Here is a 22,378-nt window from a genome sequence, read left to right on the forward strand (position 1 = left end):
CTAAACCGTTGTCGTACCCTAACCTGTACCCTAAACCGTCCCCGTCCCCTAACCCTAACCCTAACCCTAAACCTAACCCTACCCGAAGCCTTACCCTCACCCGTCCCCTAATCCTAACCCGTACGCTAACACTAACCCGTACCCTAACACGTACGCTCACCCTAAACCGTTGTCGTACCCTAACCGGTTCCCTAAACCGTCCGCGACCCCTAACCCTAACCCTAACCCTAACCCTAACCCTTACCCGAAGCCTTACCCTCACCCGTCCCCTAATCCTAAACCGTACGCTAACACTAACCCGTACCCTAACATGTACGCTCACCCTAAACCGTTGTCGTACCCTAACCTGTACCCTAAACCATCCCCGTCCCCGTCCCCTAACCCTAACCCTAAACCTAACACTTACCCGAAGCCTTACCCTCACCCGTCCCCTAATCCTAACCCGTACGCTAGCACTAACCCGTACCCTAACACGTACGCTCACGCTAAACCTTTTTCGTACCCTAACCTGTACCCTAAACCGTCACCGTCCTCTAACCCTAACCCTAACCCTAACCCTAACCCTAACCCTAACCCTTACCCGAAGCCTTACACTCAACCGTCCCCTAATCCTAACCCGTACGCTAACACTAATCCGTACCCTAACACGTACGCTCACCCTAAACCGTTGTGGTACCCTAACCTGTACCCTAAACCGTCCCCGTCCCCTAACCCTAACCCTAGCCCTAACCCTAACCCTAACCCTCACCCGAAGCCTTACCCTCACCCGTCCCCTAATCCTAACCCGTACGCTAACACTAACCCTTACCCTAACACGTACGCTCACCCTGAACCGTTGTCGTACCCTAACCTGTACACTAAACCGTACCCGTCCCCTAACCGTAACCCTATCCCTAACCCTAACCCTTATCCGAAGCCTTACCCTCACCCGTCCCCTAATCCTAACCCGTACGCTAACACTAACCCGTACCCTAACACGTACGCTCACCCTAAACCGTTGTCATACACTAACCTGTACCCTAAACCGTCCCCGTCCCCTAACCCTAACCCTCACCCTAACCGTAACCCTTACCCGAAGCCTTACCCTCACCCGTCCCCTAATCCTAACCCGTATGCTAACACTAACCCGTACCCTAACACGTACGCTCACCCTAAACCATTGTCGTACCCTAACGTGTAGCCTAAACCGTCCCCGTCCCCTAACCCTAACCCTAACCATAACCCTAACCCTTACCCGAAGCCTTACCCTCACCCGTCCCCTAATCCTAACCCGTACGCTAACACTAACTCGTACCCTAACACGTACGCTCACCCTAAACCGTTGTCGTACCCTAACCTGTACCCTAAACCGTCCCCGTCCCCTAACCCTAACCCTAACCCTAACCATAACCCTAACCCTTACCCGAAGCCTTGCCCTCACCCTTCCCCTAATCCTAACCCGTACGCTAACACTAAACCGTACCCTAACACGTACGCTCACCCTAAACCGTTGTCGTACCCTAAGCTGTACCCTAACCCGTCCCCGTCCCCGTCCCCTAACCCTAACCCTAACCCTAACCCTTACCCGAAGCCTTACCCTCACCCGTCCCCTAATCCTAACCCGTACGCTAACACTAACACGTACCCTAATACGTACGCTCACCCTAAAACGTTGTCGTAACCTAACCTGTACCCTAAACCGTCCCCGTCCCCTAAACCTAACCCTAAACCTAACCCTAACCCTAACCCTTACCCGAAGCCTTACCCTCACCCGTCCCCTAATCCTAACCCGTACACTAACACTAACCCTTACCCTAACACGTACGCTCACCCTAAACCGTTGTCGTACCCTAACCTGTACCCTAAACCGTCCCCTTCCCCGTCCACTAACCCTAACCCTAACCCTAACCCTAACCCTTACCCGAAGCCTTACCCTCACCCGTCCCCTAATCCTAACCCATACGCTAACACTAACCCGTACCCTAACACGTACGCTCACCCTAAACCGTTGTCATACCCTAACCTGTACCCTAAACCGTCCCCGTCCCCTAACCCTAACCCTTTCCCTAACCCTAACCCTTATCCGAAGCCTTACCCTCACCCGTCCCCTAAACCTAACCCGTACGCTAACACTAACCCGTACCCTAACACGTACGCTCACCCTAAACCGTTGTCGTACCCTAACCTGTAGCCTAAACCCTCCCCGTCCCCTAACCCTAACTCCCACCCTAACCCTAACCCTTACCCGAAGCCTTACCCTCACCCGTCCCCTAATCCTAACCCGTATGCTAACACTAACCCTTACCCTAACACTTACGCTCACCCTAAACCGTTGTCGTACCCTAACCTGTACCCTAAACCGTCCCCGTCCCCTAACCCTAACCCTAACCATAACCCTAACCCTTACCACAAGCCTTACCCTCACCCGTCCCCTAATCCTAACCCGTACGCTAACACTAACCCGTACCCTAACACGTACGCTCACCCTGAACCGTTGTCGTACCCTAACCTGTACACTAAACCATCCCCGTCCCCTAACCCTAACCCTATCCCTAACCCTAACCCTTATCCGAAGCCTTACCCTCACCCGTCCCCTAATCCTAACCCGTACGCTAACACTAACCCGTACCCTAACACGTACGCTCACCCTAAAACCTTGTCGTACACTAACCTGTACCCTAAACCGTCCCCGTCCCCTAACCCTAACCCTCACCCTAACCCTAACCCTTACCCGAAGCCTTACCCTCACCCGTCCCCTAATCCTAACCCGTATGCTAACACTAACCCGTACCCTAACACGTACGCTCACCCTAAACCGTTGTCGTACCCTAACCTGTACCCTAAACCGTCCCCGTGCCCTAACCCTAACCCTAACCCTAACCCTAACCCTAACCCTTACCCGAAGCCTTACCCTCACCCGTCCCCTAATCCTAACCCGTACGCTAACACTAACTCGTACCCTAACACGTACGCTCACCCTAAACCGTTGTCATACCCTAACCTGTACCCTAAACCGTCCCCATGCCCTAACCCTAACCCTAACCCTAACCCTAACCCTTACCCGAAGCCTTACCCTCACCCGTCCCCTAATCGTAACCCGTACGCTAACACTAACCCGTACCCAAACACGTACGCTCACCCTAAACCGTTGTCGTACACTAACCTGTACCCTAAACCGTCCCCGTCCCCTAAGCCTAACCCTAACCCTAACCTTAACCCTAACCCTTACCCGAAGCCTTACCTTCACCCGTCCCCTAATCCTAACCCGTACGCTAACACTAACCCGTACCCTAACACGTACGCTCACCCTAAACCGTTGTCGTACCCTAACCTGTACCCTAAACCGTCCCGGTCCCCTAACCCTAACCCTAACCCTAACCCTAACCCTAACCCTTACCCGAAGCCTTACCCTCACCCGTCCCCTAATCCTAACCCGTACGCTAACACTAATCCGTACCCTAACATGTACGCTCACCCTAAACCGTTGTCGTACCCTAACCTGTACCCTAAACCGTCCCCGTCCCCAAACCCTAACCCTAACCCTAACCCTTACCCGAAGCCTTACCCTCACCCGTCCCCTAATCCTAACCCGTACGCTAACACTAACCCGTAACCTAACACGTACGCTCACCCTAAAACGTTGTCGTACCCTAACCTGTACCTAAACCGTCCCCGTCCCCTAACCCTAACCCTAACCCTAACACTTACCCGAAGCCTTACCCTCACCCATCCCCTAATCCTAACCCGTACTCTAACACTAACCCGTACCCTAACACGTACGCTCACCCTAAACCGTTGTCGTACCCTAACCTGTTCCCTAAAACGTCCGCGTCCCCTAACCCTAACCCTAACCCTAACCCTAACCCTAACCCTTACCCGAAGCCTTACCCTCACCCGTCCCCTAATCCTAAACCGTACGCTAACACTAACCCGTACCTTAACATGTACGCTCACCCTAAACCGTTGTCGTACCCTAACCTGTACCCTAAACCATACCCGTCCCCGTCCCCTAACCCTAACCCTAAACCTAACACTTACCCGAAGCCTTACCCTCACCCGTCCCCTAATCCTAAACCGTACGCTAACACTAACCCGTACCCTAACACGTACGCTCACCCTAAACCGTTGTCGTACCCTAACCTGTACCCTAAACCGTCACTGTCCTCTAACCCTAACCCTAACCCTAACCCTAACCCTAACACTTACCCGAAGCCTTACACTCACCCGTCCCCTAATCCTAACCCGTACCCTAACACGTACGCTCACCCTAAACCGTTGTTGCACCCTAACCTGTACCCTAAACCGTCCCCGTCCCCTAACCCTAACCCTAGCCGCAACCCTAACCCTAACCCTTACCCGAAGCCTTACCCTCACCCGTCCCCTAATCCTAACCCGTACGCTAACTCTAACCAGTACCCTAACACATACGCTCACCCTAAACCGTTGTCGTACCCTAACCTGTACCCTAAACCGTCCCCGTCCCCTAACCCTAACCCTATCCCTAACCCTAACCCTTATCCGAAGCCTTACCCTCACCCGTCCCCTAATCCTAACCCGTACGCTAACACTAACCCGTACCCTAACACGTACGCTCACCCTAAAACGTTGTCGTACACTAACCTGTACCCTAAACCGTCCCCGTCCCCTAACCCTTACCCTCACCCTAACCCTAACCCTTACCCGAAGCCTTACCCTCACCCGTCCCCTAATCCTAACCCGTATGCTAACACTAACCCGTACCCTAACACGTACGCTCACCCTAAACCGTTTTCGTACCCTAACCTGTACCCTAAACCGTCCCCGTCCCCTAACCCTAACCCTAACCCTAACCCTAACCCTAACCCTTACCCGAAGCCTTACTCTCACCCGTCCCCTAATCCTAACCCGTACGCTAACACTAACTCGTACCCTAACACGTACGCTCACCCTAAACCGTTGTCATACCCTAACCTGTACCCTAAACCGTCCCCGTGCCCTAACCCTAACCCTAACCCTAACCCTAACCCTAACCCTTACCCGAAGCCTTACCCTCACCCGTCCCCTAATCCTAACCCGTACGCTAACACTAACCCGTACCCTAACACGTACGCTCACCCTAAACCGTTGTCGTACACTAACCTGTACCCTAAACCGTCCCCGTCCCCTAAGCCTAACCCTAACCCTAACCCTAACCCTAACCCTTACCCGAAGCCTTACCTTCACCCGTCCCCTAATCCTAACCCGTACGCTAACACTAACCCGTACCCTAACACGTACGCTCACCCTAAACCGTTGTCGTACCCTAACCTGTACCCTAAACCGTCCCGGTCCCCTAACCCTAACCCTAACCCTAACCCTAACCCTAACCCTTACCCGAAGCCTTACCCTCACCCGTCCCCTAATCCTAACCCGTACGCTAACACTAATCCGTACCCTAACACGTACGCTCACCCTAAACCGTTGTCGTACCCTAACCTGTACCCTATACCGTCCCCGTCCCCAAACCCTAACCCTAACCCTAACCCTAACCCTAACCCTTACCCGAAGCCTTACCCTCACCCGTCCCCTAATCCTAACCCGTACGCTAACACTAACCCGTACCCTAACACGTACGCTCAACCTAAAACGTTGTCGTACCCTAACCTGTACCCTAAAGCGTCCCCGTCCCCTAACCCTAACTCTCACCCTAACCCTAACACTTACCCGAAGCCTTACCCTCACCCGTCCCCTAATCCTAACACGTACGCTAACACTAACCCGTACCCTAACACTTACGCTCACCCTAAACCGTTGTCATACCCTAAACTGTACCCTAAACCGTCCCCGTCCCCTAACCCTAACCCTAACCCTAACCCTAACCCTAACCCTTACCCGAAGCCTTACCCTCACCCGTCCCCTAATCCTAACCCGTACGCTAACACTAACCCGTAACCTAACACGTACGCTCACCCTAAAACGTTGTCGTACCCTAACCTGTTCCCTAAACCGTCCCCGTCCCCTAACCCTAACCCTAACCCTAACCCTAACCCTAACCCTTACCTGAAGCCTTACCCTCACCTGTCCCCTAATCCTAACCCGTACGCTAACACTAACCCATACCCTAACACGTACGCTCACCCTAAACCGTTCTCGTACCCTAACCTGTACCCTAAACCGTCCCCGTCCCCTAACCCTTACCCTAAGCCTAACCCTAACCCTCACCCGAAGCCTTACCCTCACCCGTCCCCTAATCCTAACCCGTACGCTTACACTAACCCGTACCCTAAAACGTACGCTCACCCTGAACCATTGTCATACCCTAACCTGTACCCTAAACCGTCCCCGTCCCCTAACCCTAACCCTAACCCTAACCCTAACCCTTACCCGAAGCCTTACCCTCACCCGTCCCCTAATCCTAACCCGTACGCTAACACTAACCCGTACCCTAACACGTACGCTCACCCTAAACCGTTGTCGTACCCTAACCTGTACCCTAAACCGTCCCCGTCCCCTAACCCTAACCCTAACCCTAAACCTAACCCTACCCGAAGCCTTACCCTCACCCGTCCCCTAATCCTAACCCGTACGCTAACACTAACCCGTACCCTAACACGTACGCTCACCATAAACCGTTGTCGTACCCTAACCGGTTCCCTAAACCGTCCGCGACCCCTAACCCTAACCCTAACCCTAACCCTAACCCTTACCCGAAGCCTTACCCTCACCCGTCCCCTAATCCTAAACCGTACGCTAACACTAACCCGTACCCTAACATGTACGCTCACCCTAAACCGTTGTCGTACCCTAACCTGTACCCTAAACCATCCCCGTCCCCGTCCCCTAACCCTAACCCTAAACCTAACACTTACCCGAAGCCTTACCCTCACCCGTCCCCTAATCCTAACCCGTACGCTAGCACTAAACCGTACCCTAACACGTACGCTCACGCTAAACCTTTTTCGTACCCTAACCTGTACCCTAAACCGTCACCGTCCTCTAACCCTAACCCTAACCCTAACCCTAACCCTAACCCTTACCCGAAGCCTTACACTCAACCGTCCCCTAATCCTAACCCGTACGCTAACACTAATCCGTACCCTAACACGTACACTCACCCTAAACCGTTGTGGTACCCTAACCTGTACCCTAAACCGTCCCCGTCCCCTAACCCTAACCCTAGCCCTAACCCTAACCCTAACCCTCACCCGAAGCCTTACCCTCACCCGTCCCCTAATCCTAACCCGTACGCTAACACTAACCCTTACCCTAACACGTACGCTCACCCTGAACCGTTGTCGTACCCTAACCTGTACACTAAACCGTACCCGTCCCCTAACCGTAACCCTATCCCTAACCCTAACCCTTATCCGAAGCCTTACCCTCACCCGTCCCCTAATCCTAACCCGTACGCTAACACTAACCCGTACCCTAACACGTACGCTCACCCTAAACCGTTGTCATACACTAACCTGTACCCTAAACCGTCCCCGTCCCCTAACCCTAACCCTCACCCTAACCGTAACCCTTACCCGAAGCCTTACCCTCACCCGTCCCCTAATCCTAACCCGTATGCTAACACTAACCCGTACCCTAACACGTACGCTCACCCTAAACCATTGTCGTACCCTAACGTGTAGCCTAAACCGTCCCCGTCCCCTAACCCTAACCCTAACCATAACCCTAACCCTTACCCGAAGCCTTACCCTCACCCGTCCCCTAATCCTAACCCGTACGCTAACACTAACTCGTACCCTAACACGTACGCTCACCCTAAACCGTTGTCGTACCCTAACCTGTACCCTAAACCGTCCCCGTCCCCTAACCCTAACCCTAACCCTAACCATAACCCTAACCCTTACCCGAAGCCTTGCCCTCACCCTTCCCCTAATCCTAACCCGTACGCTAACACTAACCCGTACCCTAACACGTACGCTCACCCTAAACCGTTGTCGTACCCTAAGCTGTACCCTAACCCGTCCCCGTCCCCGTCCCCTAACCCTAACCCTAACCCTAACCCTTACCCGAAGCCTTACCCTCACCCGTCCCCTAATCCTAACCCGTACGCTAACACTAACACGTACCCTAATACGTACGCTCACCCTAAAACGTTGTCGTAACCTAACCTGTACCCTAAACCGTCCCCGTCCCCTAAACCTAACCCTAAACCTAACCCTAACCCTAACCCTTACCCGAAGCCTTACCCTCACCCGTCCCCTAATCCTAACCCGTACACTAACACTAACCCTTACCCTAACACGTACGCTCACCCTAAACCGTTGTCGTACCCTAACCTGTACCCTAAACCGTCCCCTTCCCCGTCCACTAACCCTAACCCTAACCCTAACCCTAACCCTTACCCGAAGCCTTACCCTCACCCGTCCCCTAATCCTAACCCATACGCTAACACTAACCCGTACCCTAACACGTACGCTCACCCTAAACCGTTGTCATACCCTAACCTGTACCCTAAACCGTCCCCGTCCCCTAACCCTAACCCTTTCCCTAACCCTAACCCTTATCCGAAGCCTTACCCTCACCCGTCCCCTAAACCTAACCCGTACGCTAACACTAACCCGTACCCTAACACGTACGCTCACCCTAAACCGTTGTCGTACCCTAACCTGTAGCCTAAACCCTCCCCGTCCCCTAACCCTAACTCCCACCCTAACCCTAACCCTTACCCGAAGCCTTACCCTCACCCGTCCCCTAATCCTAACCCGTATGCTAACACTAATCCTTACCCTAACACTTACGCTCACCCTAAACCGTTGTCGTACCCTAACCTGTACCCTAAACCGTCCCCGTCCCCTAACCCTAACCCTAACCATAACCCTAACCCTTACCCGAAGCCTTACCCTCACCCGTCCCCTAATCCTAACCCGTACGCTAACACTAACCCGTACCCTAACACGTACGCTCACCCTGAACCGTTGTCGTACCCTAACCTGTACACTAAACCATCCCCGTCCCCTAACCCTAACCCTATCCCTAACCCTAACCCTTATCCGAAGCCTTACCCTCACCCGTCCCCTAATCCTAACCCGTACGCTAACACTAACCCGTACCCTAACACGTACGCTCACCCTAAAACCTTGTCGTACACTAACCTGTACCCTAAACCGTCCCCGTCCCCTAACCCTAACCCTCACCCTAACCCTAACCCTTACCCGAAGCCTTACCCTCACCCGTCCCCTAATCCTAACCCGCATGCTAACACTAACCCGTACCCTAACACGTACGCTCACCCTAAACCGTTGTCGTACCCTAACCTGTACCCTAAACCGTCCCCGTGCCCTAACCCTAACCCTAACCCTAACCCTAACCCTAACCCTTACCCGAAGCCTTACCCTCACCCGTCCCCTAATCCTAACCCGTACGCTAACACTAACTCGTACCCTAACACGTACGCTCACCCTAAACCGTTGTCATACCCTAACCTGTACCCTAAACCGTCCCCATGCCCTAACCCTAACCCTAACCCTAACCCTAACCCTTACCCGAAGCCTTACCCTCACCCGTCCCCTAATCCTAACCCGTACGCTAACACTAACCCGTACCCTAACACGTACGCTCACCCTAAACCGTTGTCGTACACTAACCTGTACCCTAAACCGTCCCCGTCCCCTAAGCCTAACCCTAACCCTAACCTTAACCCTAACCCTTACCCGAAGCCTTACCTTCACCCGTCCCCTAATCCTAACCCGTACGCTAACACTAACCCGTACCCTAACACGTACGCTCACCCTAAACCGTTGTCGTACCCTAACCTGTACCCTAAACCGTCCCGGTCCCCTAACCCTAACCCTAACCCTAACCCTAACCCTAACCCTTACCCGAAGCCTTACCCTCACCCGTCCCCTAATCCTAACCCGTACGCTAACACTAATCCGTACCCTAACATGTACGCTCACCCTAAACCATTGTCGTACCCTAACCTGTACCCTAAACCGTCCCCGTCCCCAAACCCTAACCCTAACCCTAACCCTTACCCGAAGCCTTACCCTCACCCGTCCCCTAATCCTAACCCGTACGCTAACACTAACCCGTAACCTAACACGTACGCTCACCCTAAAACGTTGTCGTACCCTAACCTGTACCTAAACCGTCCCCGTCCCCTAACCCTAACCCTAACCCTAACACTTACCCGAAGCCTTACCCTCACCCATCCCCTAATCCTAACCCGTACGCTAACACTAACCCGTACCCTAACACGTACGCTCACCCTAAACCGTTGTCGTACCCTAACCTGTTCCCTAAAACGTCCGCGTCCCCTAACCCTAACCCTAACCCTAACCCTAACCCTAACCCTTACCCGAAGCCTTACCCTCACCCGTCCCCTAATCCTAAACCGTACGCTAACACTAACCCGTACCTTAACATGTACGCTCACCCTAAACCGTTGTCGTACCCTAACCTGTACCCTAAACCATACCCGTCCCCGTCCCCTAACCCTAAACCTAAACCTAAAACTTACCCGAAGCCTTACCCTCACCCGTCCCCTAATCCTAAACCGTACGCTAACACTAACCCGTACCCTAACACGTACGCTCACCCTAAACCGTTGTCGTACCCTAACCTGTACCCTAAACCGTCACTGTCCTCTAACCCTAACCCTAACCCTAACCCTAACCCTAACACTTACCCGAAGCCTTACACTCACCCGTCCCCTAATCCTAACCCGTACCCTAACACGTACGCTCACCCTAAACCGTTGTTGCACCCTAACCTGTACCCTAAACCGTCCCCGTCCCCTAACCCTAACCCTAGCCGCAACCCTAACCCTAACCCTTACCCGAAGCCTTACCCTCACCCGTCCCCTAATCCTAACCCGTACGCTAACTCTAACCAGTACCCTAACACATACGCTCACCCTAAACCGTTGTCGTACCCTAACCTGTACCCTAAACCGTCCCCGTCCCCTAACCCTAACCCTATCCCTAACCCTAACCCTTATCCGAAGCCTTACCCTCACCCGTCCCCTAATCCTAACCCGTACGCTAACACTAACCCGTACCCTAACACGTACGCTCACCCTAAAACGTTGTCGTACACTAACCTGTACCCTAAACCGTCCCCGTCCCCTAACCCTTACCCTCACCCTAACCCTAACCCTTACCCGAAGCCTTACCCTCACCCGTCCCCTAATCCTAACCCGTATGCTAACACTAACCCGTACCCTAACACGTACGCTCACCCTAAACCGTTTTCGTACCCTAACCTGTACCCTAAACCGTCCCCGTCCCCTAACCCTAACCCTAACCCTAACCCTAACCCTTACCCGAAGCCTTACTCTCACCCGTCCCCTAATCCTAACCCGTACGCTAACACTAACTCGTACCCTAACACGTACGCTCACCCTAAACCGTTGTCATACCCTAACCTGTACCCTAAACCGTCCCCGTGCCCTAACCCTAACCCTAACCCTAACCCTAACCCTAACCCTTACCCGAAGCCTTACCCTCACCCGTCCCCTAATCCTAACCCGTACGCTAACACTAACCCGTACCCTAACACGTACGCTCACCCTAAACCGTTGTCGTACACTAACCTGTACCCTAAACCGTCCCCGTCCCCTAAGCCTAACCCTAACCCTAACCCTAACCCTAACCCTTACCCGAAGCCTTACCTTCACCCGTCCCCTAATCCTAACCCGTACGCTAACACTAACCCGTACCCTAACACGTACGCTCACCCTAAACCGTTGTCGTACCCTAACCTGTACCCTAAACCGTCCCGGTCCCCTAACCCTAACCCTAACCCTAACCCTAACCCTAACCCTTACCCGAAGCCTTACCCTCACCCGTCCCCTAATCCTAACCCGTACGCTAACACTAACCCGTACCCTAACACGTACGCTCAACCTAAAACGTTGTCGTACCCTAACCTGTACCCTAAAGCGTCCCCGTCCCCTAACCCTAACTCTCACCCTAACCCTAACACTTACCCGAAGCCTTACCCTCACCCGTCCCCTAATCCTAACCCGTACGCTAACACTAACCCGTACCCTAACACTTACGCTCACCCTAAACCGTTGTCATACCCTAAACTGTACCCTAAACCGTCCCCGTCCCCTAACCCTAACCCTAACCCTAACCCTAACCCTTACCCGAAGCCTTACCCTCACCCGTCCCCTAATCCTAACCCGTACGCTAACACTAACCCGTAACCTAACACGTACGCTCACCCTAAAACGTTGTCGTACCCTAACCTGTTCCCTAAAACGTCCGCGTCCCCTAACCCTAACCCTAACCCTAACCCTAACCCTAACCCTTACCCGAAGCCTTACCCTCACCCGTCCCCTAATCCTAAACCGTACGCTAACACTAACCCGTACCCTAACATGTACGCTCACCCTAAACCGTTGTCGTACCCAAACCTGTACCCTAAACCATCCCCATCCCCGTCACCTAACCCTAACCCTAAACCTAACACTTACCCGAAGCCTTACCCTCACCCGTCCCCTAATCCTAACCCGTACGCTAACACTAACCCGTACCCTAAAACGTACGCTCACCCTAAACCGTTGTCGTACACTAACCTGTACCCTAAACCGTCACCGTCCTCTAACCCTAACCCTAACCCTAACCCTAACCCTAACCCTTACCCGAAGCCTTACACTCACCCGTCCCCTAATCCTAACCCGTACGCTAACACTAACCTGTACCCTAACACGTACGCTCACCCTAAACCGTTGTTGTACCCTAACCTGTACCCTAAACCGTCCCCGTCCCCTAACCCTAACCCTAGCCGTAACCCTAACCCTAACCCTTACCCGAAGCCTTACCCTCACCCGTCCCATAATCCTAACCCGTACGCTAACACTAACCCGTACCCTAACACATACGCTCACCCTAAACCATTGTCATACCCTAACCTGTACCCTAAACCGTCCCCGTCCCCTAACCCTAACCCTATCCCTAACCCTAACCCTTATCCGAAGCCTTATCCTCACCCGTCCCCTAATCCTAACCCGTACGCTAACACTAACCCGTACCCTAACACGTACGCTCACCCTAAACCGTTGTCGTACCCTAACCTCTTCCCTAAACCGTCCGCATAACCTAACCCTAACCCTAACCCTAACCCTAACGCTAACCCTTACCTGAAGCCTTACCCTCACCCGTCCCCTAATCCTAACCCGTAAGCTAACACTAACTCGTACCCTAACACGTACGCTCACCCTAAACCGTTGTCATACCCTAACCTGTACCCTAAACCGTCCCCGTCCCCTAACCCTAACCCTAACCCTAACCCTAACCCTAACCCTTACCCGAAGCCTTACCCTCACCCGTCCACTAATCCTAACCCGTACGCTAACACTAACCCGTACCCTAACACGTACGCTCACCCTAAACCGTTGTCGTACACTAACCTGTACCCTAAACCGTCCCCGTCCCCTAAGCCTAACCCTAACCCTAACCCTAACCCTAACCCTTACCCGAAGCCTTACCTTCACCCGTCCCCTAATCCTAACCCGTACGCTAACACTAACCCGTACCCTAACACGTACGCTCACCCTAAACCGTTGTCATACCCTAACCTGTACCCTAAACCGTCCCGGTCCCCTAACCCTAACCCTAACCCTAACCCTAACCCTAACCCTTACCCGAAGCCTTACCCTCACCCGTCCCCTAATCCTAACCCGTACGCTAACACTAATCCGTACCCTAACACGTACGCTCACCCTAAACCGTTGTTGTACCCTAACCTGTACCCTAAACCGTCCCCGTCCCCAAACCCTAACCCTAACCCTAACCCTAACCCTTACCCGAAGCCTTGCCCTCACCCGTCCCCTAATCCTAACCCGTACGCTAACACTAACCCGTACCCTAACACGTACGCTCACCCTAAAACGTTGTCGTACCCTAACCTGTACCCTAAAGCGTCCCCGTCCCCTAACCCTAACTCTCACCCTAACCCTAACCCTTACCCGAAGCCTTACACTCACCCGTCCCCTAATCCTAACCCGTACGCTAACACTAACCCGTACCCTAACACTTACGCTCACCCTAAACCGTTGTCATACCCTAAACTGTACCCTAAACCGTCCCCGTCCCCTAACCCTAACCCTAACCCTAACCCTAAACCTAACCCTTACCCGAAGCCTTACCCTCACCCGTCCCCTAATCCTAACCCGTACGCTAACACTAACCCGTACCCTAACATGTACGCTCACCCTAAACCGTTGTCGTACCCTAACCTGTACCCTAAACCATCCCCGTCCCCGTCCCCTAACCCTAACCCTAAACCTAACACTTACCCGAAGCCTTACCCTCACCCGTCCCCTAATCCTAACCCGTACGCTAACACAAGCCCGTACCCTAACACGTACGCTCACCCTAAACCGTTGTTGTACCCTAACCTGTACCCTAAACCGTCCCCGTCCCCTAACCCTAACCCTAGCCGTAACCCTAACCCTAACCCTTACCCGAAGCCTTACCCTCACCCGTCCCCTAATCCTAACCCGTACGCTAACACTAACCCGTACCCTAACACGTACGCTCACCCTAAACCGTTGTCGTACCCTAACCTGTACCCTAAACCGTCCCCGTCCCCTAACCCTAACCCTATCCCTAACCCTAACCCTTATCCGAAGCCTTACCCTCACCCGTCCCCTAAACCTAACCCGTAGGCTAACACTAACCCGTACCCTAACACGTACGCTCACCCTAAACCCTTGTCGTACCCTAACCTGTAGCCTAAACCGTCCCCGTCCCCTAACCCTAACCCTCACCCTAACCCTAACCCTTACCCGAAGCCTTACCCTCACCCGTCCCCTAATCCTAACCCGTACGCTAACACTAACCCGTACCCTAACACGTACGCTCACCCTAAACCGTTGTCGTACCCTAAACTGTACCCTAAACCGTCCCCGTCCCCTAACCCTAACTCTAACCCTAACCATAACCCTAGCCCTTACCCGAAGCCTTACCCTCACCCGTCCCCTAATCCTAACCCGTACGCTAACACTAACCCGTACCCTAACACGTACGCTCACCCTAAACCGTTGTCGTACCCTAACCTGTACCCTAAACCGTCCCCGTCCCCTAACCCTAACCCTAACCCTAACCCTAACCCTAACCCTTACCCGAAGCCTTACCCTCACCCGTCCCCTAATCCTAACCCGTACGCTAACACTAACGCGTACCCTAACACGTACGCTCACCCTAAACCGTTGTCGTACCCTAACCTGTACCCTAAACCGTCCCCGTCCCCTAACCCTAACCCTAACCCTAACCCTAACCCTTACCCGAAGCCTTACCCTCACCCGTCCACTAATCCTAACCCGTACGCTAACACTAACCCGTAACCTAACATGTACGCTCACCCTAAAACGTTGTCGTACCCTAACCTGTACCTAAACCGTCCCCGTCCCCTAACCCTAACCCTAACCCTAACACTTACCCGAAGCCTTACCCTCACCCATCCCCTAATCCTAACCCGTACGCTAACACTAAACCGTACCCTAACACGTACGCTCACCCTAAACCGTTGTCGTACCCTAACCTGTTCCCTAAAACGTCCGCATCCCCTAACCCTAACCCTAACCCTAACCCTAACCCTAACCCTTACCCGAAGCCTTACCCTCACCCGTCCCCTAATCCTAAACCGTACGCTAACACTAACCCGTACCTTAACATGTACGCTCACCCTAAACCGTTGTCGTACCCTAACCTGTACCCTAAACCATACCCGTCCCCGTCCCCTAACCCTAACCCTAAACCTAACACTTACCCGAAGCCTTACCCTCACCCGTCCCCTAATCCTAAACCGTACGCTAACACTAACCCGTACCCTAACACGTACGCTCACCCTAAACCGTTGTCGTACCCTAACCTGTACCCTAAACCGTCACTGTCCTCTAACCCTAACCCTAACCCTAACCCTAACCCTAACACTTACCCGAAGCCTTACACTCACCCGTCCCCTAATCCTAACCCGTACGCTAACACTAAGGCGTACCCTAACACGTACGCTCACCCTAAACCGTTGTCGTACCCTAACCTGTACCCTAAACCGTCCCCGTCCCCTAACCCTAACCCTAACCCTAACCCTAACCCTTACCCGAAGCCTTACCCTCACCCGTCCACTAATCCTAACCCGTACGCTAACACTAATCCGTACCCTAACACGTACGCTCACCCTAAACCGTTGTCGTACCCTAACCTGTACCCTAAACCGTCCGCGTCCCCAAACCCTAACCCTAACCCTAACCCTAACCCTAAACCTTACCCGAAGCCTTACCCTCACGCGTCCCCTAATCCTAACTCGTACGCTAACACTAACCCGTACCCTAACACGTACGCTCACCCTAAAACTTTGTCGTACCCTAACCTGTACCCTAAACCGTCCCCGTCCCCTAACCCTAACCCTCACCCTAACCCTAACCCTTACCCGAAGCCTTACCCTCACCCGTCCCCTAATCCTAACCCGTACGCTAACACTAACCCGTACCCTAACACGTACGCTCACCCTAAACCGTTGTTGTACCCTAACCTGTACCCTAAACCGTCCCCGTCCCCTAACCCTAACCCTAGCCGTAACCCTAACCCTAACCCTTACCCGAAGCCTTACACTCACCCGTCCCCTAATCCTAACCCGTACGCTAACACTAACCCGTACCCTAACACGTACGCTCACCCTAAACCGTTGTCGTACCCTAACCTGTACCCTAAACCGTCCCCGTCTCCTAACCCTAACCCTATCCCTAACCCTAAACCTTATCCGAAGCCTTACCCTCACCCGTCCCCTAAACCTAACCCGTACGCTAACACTAACCCGTACCCTAACACGTACGCTCACCCTAAACCGTTGTCGTACCCTAACCTGTAGCCTAAACCGTCCCAGTCCCCTAACCCTAACCCTCACCCTAACCCTAACCCTTACCCGAAGCCTTACCCTCACCCGTCCCCTAATCCTAACCCGTATGCTAACACTAACCCGTACCCTAACACGTACGCTCACCCTAAACCGTTGTCGTACCCTAACCTGTACCCTAAACCGTCCCCATCCCCTAACCCTAACCCTAACCATAACCCTAACCCTTACCCGAAGCCTTACCCTCACCAGTCCCCTAATCCTAACCCGTACGCTAACACTAACCCGTACCCTAACACGTACGCTCACCCTGAACCGTTGTCGTACCCTACCCTGTACACTAAACCGTCCCCGTCCCCTAACCCTAACCCTATCCCTAACCCTAACCCTTATCCGAAGCCTTACCCTCACCCGTCCCCTAATCCTAACCCGTACGCTAACACTAACCCGTACCCTAACACGTACGCTCACCCTAAAACCTTGTCGTACACTAACCTGTACCCTAAACCGTCCCCGTCCCCTAACCCTAACCCTCACCCTAACCCTAACACTTACCCGAAGCCTTACCCTCACCCGTCCCCTAATCCTAACCCGTATGCTAACACTAACCCGTACCCTAACACGTACGCTCACCCTAAACTGTTGTCGTACCCTAACCTGTACCCTAAACCGTCCCCGTCCCCTAACCCTAAACCTAACCCTAACCCTAACCCTAACCCTTACCCGAAGCCTTACCCTCACCCGTCCCCTAATCCTAACCCGTACGCTAACACTAACTCATACCCTAACACGTACGCTCACCCTAATCCGTTGTCATACCCTAACCTCTACCCTAAACCGTCCCCGTCCCCTAACCCTAACCCTAACCCTAACCCTAACCCTAACCCTTACACGAAGCCTTACCTTCACCCGTCCCCTAATCCTAACCCGTACGCTAACACTAACCCGTACCCTAACACGTACGCTCACCCTAAAACGTTGTCGTACCCTAACCTGTACCCTAAACCGTCCCGGTCCCCTAACCCTAACCCTAACCCTAACCCTAACCCTAACCCTTACCCGAAGCCTTACCCTCACCCGTCCCCTAATCCTAACCCGTACGCTAACACTAATCTGTACCCTAACACGTACGCTCACACTAAACCGTTGTCGTACCCTAACCTGTACCCTAAACCGTCCCCGTCCCCAAACCCTAACCCTAACCCTAACCCTAACCCTTACCCGAAGCCTTACCCTCACCCGTCCCCTAATCCTAACCCGTACGCTAACACTAACCCGTACCCTAACACGTAAGCTCAACCTAAAACGTTGTCGTACCCTAACCTGTACCCTAAAGCGTCCCCGTCCCCTAACCCTAACTCTCACCCTAACCCTAACCCTTACCCGAAGCCTTACCCTCACCCGTCCCCTAATCCTAACCCGTAGGCTAACACTAACCCGTACCCTAACATGTATGCTCACCCTAAACCGTTGTCGTACCCTAACCTGTACCCTAAACCATCCCCGTCCCCGTCCCCTAACCCTAACCCTAAACCTAGCACTTACCCGAAGCCTTACACTCACCCGTCCCCTAATCCTAACCCGTACGCTAACACTAACCCGTACCCTAACACGTACGCTCACCCTAAACCGTTGTCGTACCCTAACCTGTACCCTAAACCGTCACCGTCCTCTAACCCTAACCCTAACCCTAACCCTAACCCTAACCCTAACCCTTACCCGAAGCCTTACACTCACCCGTCCCCTAATCCTAACCCGTACGCTAACACTAACCCGTACCCTAACACGTACGCTCACCCTAAACCGTTGTTGTACCCTAACCTGTACCCTAAACCGTCCCCGTCCCCTAACCCTAACCCTAGCCGTAACCCTAACCCTAACCCTTACCCGAAGCCTTACCCTCACCCGTCCCTTAATCCTAACCCGTACGCTAACACTAACCCGTACCCTAAAACATACGCTCACCCTAAACCGTTGTCGTACCCTAACCTGTACCCTAAACCGTCCCCATCCCCTAACCCTAACCCTATCCCTAACCCTAACCCTTACCCGAAGCCTTACCCTCACCCGTCCCCTAATCCTAACCCGTACGCTAACACTAACACGTACCCTAACACGTACGCTCACCCTAAACCGTTGTCGTAAACTAACCTGTACCCTAAACCGTCCCCGTCCCCTAAACCTAACCCTAAACATAACCCTAACCCTAACCCTTACCCGAAGCCTTACCCTCAGACGTCCCCTAATCCTAACCCGTACGCTAACACTAACCCTTACCCTAACACGTACGCTCACCCTAAACCGTTGTCGTACACTAACCTGTACCCTAAACCGTCCCCTTCCCCGTCCCCTAACCCTAATCCTAACCCTAACCCTAACCCTTACCCGAAGCCTTACCCTCACCCGTCCCCTAATCCTAACCCGTACACTAACACTAACCCGTACCCTAACACGTACGCTCACCCTAAACCGTTGTTGTACCCTAACCTGTACCCTAAACCGTCCCCGTCCCCTAACCCTAACCCTAGCCGTAACCCTAACACTAATCCTTACCCGAAGCCTTACCCTCACCCGTCCCCTAATCCTAACCCGTACGCTAACACTAACCCATACCCTAACACGTACGCTCACCCTAAACCGTTGTCGTACACTAACCTGTACCCTAAACCGTCCCCGTCCCGTAACCCTAACCCTATCCCTAACCCTAACCCTTATCCGAAGCCTTACCCTCACCCGTCCCCTTAACCTAACCCGTACCCTAACACTAACCCGTACCCTAACACGTACGCTCACCCTAAACCGTTGTCGTACCCTAACCTGTAGCCTAAACCGTACCCGTCCCCTAACCCTAACCCTCACCCTAACCCTAACCCTTACCCGAAGCCTTACCCTCACCCGTCCCCTAAACCTAACCCGTATGCTAACACTAACCCGTACCCTAACACGTACGCTCACCCTAAACCGTTGTCGTACCCTAACCTGTACCCTAAACCGTCCCCGTCCCCTAACCCTAACCCTAACCCTAACCATAACCCTAACCCTTACCCGAAGCCTTACCCTCACCCGTCCCCTAATCCTAACCCGTACGCTAACACTAACTCGTACCCTAACACGTACGCTCACCCTAAACCGTTGTCGTACCCTAACCTGTACTCTAAACCGTCCCCGTCCCCTAACCCTAACCCTAACCCTAACCATAACCCTAACCCTTACCCGAAGCCTTACCCTCTCCCGTCCCCTAATCCTAACCCTTACGCTAACACTAACCCGTACCCTAACACGTACGCTCACCCTAAACCGTTGTCGTACCCTAACCTGTACCCTAAACCGTCCCCGTCCCCTAATCCTAACCCTAACCCTAACCCTAACCCTAAACCTTACCCGAAGCCTTAACCTCACCCATCCCCTAATCCTAACCCGTACGCTAACACTAACCCGTACCCTAACACGTACGCTCACCCTAAACCGTTGTCGTACACTAATCTGTACCCTAAACCGTCCCCATCCCCTAACCCTAACCCTAACCCTAACCCTAACCCTTACCCGAAGCCTTACCCTCACCCGTCCCCTAATCCTAACCCGTACGCTAACACTAATCCGTACCCTAACACGTACGCTCACCCTAAACCGTTGTCGTACCCTAACCTGTACCCTAGACCGTCCGTGTCCCCAAACCCTAACCCTAACCCTAACGCTAACCCTAACCCTTACCCGAAGCCTTACCCTCACCAGTCCCCTAATCCTAACCCGTACGCTAACACTAACCCGTACCCTAACACGTACGCTCACCCTAAAACGTTGTCGTACCCTAACCTGTACCCTAAACCGTCCCCATCCCCTAACCCTAACCCTCACCCTAACCCTAACCCTTACCCGAAGCTTTACCCTCACCCGTCCCCTAATCCTAACCCGTACGCTAACACTAACCCGTACCCTAACACGTACGCTCACCCTAAACCGTTGTCATACCCTAACCTGTACCCTAAACCGTCCCCGTTCCCTAACCCTAACCCTAACCCTAACCCTAAACCTAACCCTTACCCGAAGCCTTACCCTCACCCGTCCCCTAATCCTAACCCGTACGCTAACACTAACCCGTACCCTAACACATACGCTCACCCTAAACCGTTGTCGTACCGTAACCTGTACCCTAAACCATCACCGTCCTCTAACCCTAACCCTAACCCTAACCCTAACCCTAACCCTAACCCTTACCCGAAGCCTTAACCTCACCCGTCCCCTAATCCTAACCCGTACGCTAACACTAACCCGTACCCTAACACGTACGCTCACCCTAAACCGTTGTTGTACCCTAACCTGTACCCTAAACCGTCCCCGTCCCCTAACCCTAACCCTAGCCCTAACCCTAACCCTAACCCTTACCCGAAGCCTTACCCTCACAAGTCCCCTAATCCTAACCCGTACGCTAACACTAACCCGTACCCTAACACGTACGCTCACCCTAAACCGTTGTCGTACCCTAACCTGTACCCTAAACCGTCCCCATCCCCTAACCCTAACCCTAACCCTAACCCTAACACTAACCCTAAACCTTACCCGAAGCCTTACCCTCACCCGTCCCCTAATCCTAACCCGTACGCTAACACTAATCCGTACCCTAACACGTACGCTCACCCTAAACCGTTGTCATACCCTAACCTGTACCCTAAACCGTCCCCGTCCCCAAACCCTAACCCTAACCCTAACCCTAACCCTAACCCTTACCCGAAGCCTTACCCTCACCCGTCCCCTAATCCTAACCCGTACGCTAACACTAACCCGTTCCCTGACACGTACGCTCACCCTAAACCGTTGTCATACCCTAACCTGTACCCTAAACCGTCCCCTTCCCCGTCCCCTAACCCTAACCCTAACCCTAACCCTAACCCTAACCCTAAACCTTACCCGAAGCCTTACCCTCACCCGTCCCCTAAACCTAACCCGTACGCTAACACTAACCCGTACCCTAACACGTACGCTCACCGTAAAACGTTGTCGTACCCTAACCTGTACCTTAAACCGTCCCCGTCCCCTAACCCTAACCCTCACCCTAACCCTAACCCTTACCCGAAGCGTTACCCTCACCCGTCCCCTAATCCTAACTCTTACGCTAACACTAACCCGTACCCTAACACGTACGCTCACCGTAAACCGTTGTCATACCCTAACCTGTACCCTAAACCGTCCCCTTCCCCGTCCCCTAACCCTAACCCTAACCCTAACCCTAACCCTTACCTGAAGCCTTACCCTCACCCGTCCCCTAATCCTAAGCCGTACGCTAGCACTAACCCGTACCCTAACACGTACGCTCACCCTAAACCGTTGTCGTACCCTAACATGTACCCTAAACCTTTCCCATCCCCTAAACCTAACCCTAACCCTAACCCTTACCCTAACCCTTACCCGAAGCCTTACCCTCACCCGTACCCTAATCCTAACCCGTACGCTAACACAAACCCGTACCCTAACACGTACGCTCACCCTAAACCGTTGTCGTACCCTAAGCTGTACCCTAAACCGTCCCCGTCCCCTAACCCTAACCCTAACCCTAACCCTAACCCTTACCCGAAGCCTTACCCTCACACGTCCCCTAATCCTAACCCGTACGCTAACACTAACCCGT

Source organism: Delphinapterus leucas, chromosome 18, assembly GCF_059928025.1.
Source record: "Delphinapterus leucas isolate spDelLeu-1000000601 "Yukka" chromosome 18, BTC_Dleu_Yukka2, whole genome shotgun sequence".
Taxonomy (NCBI): Eukaryota; Metazoa; Chordata; class Mammalia; order Artiodactyla; family Monodontidae; genus Delphinapterus; species Delphinapterus leucas.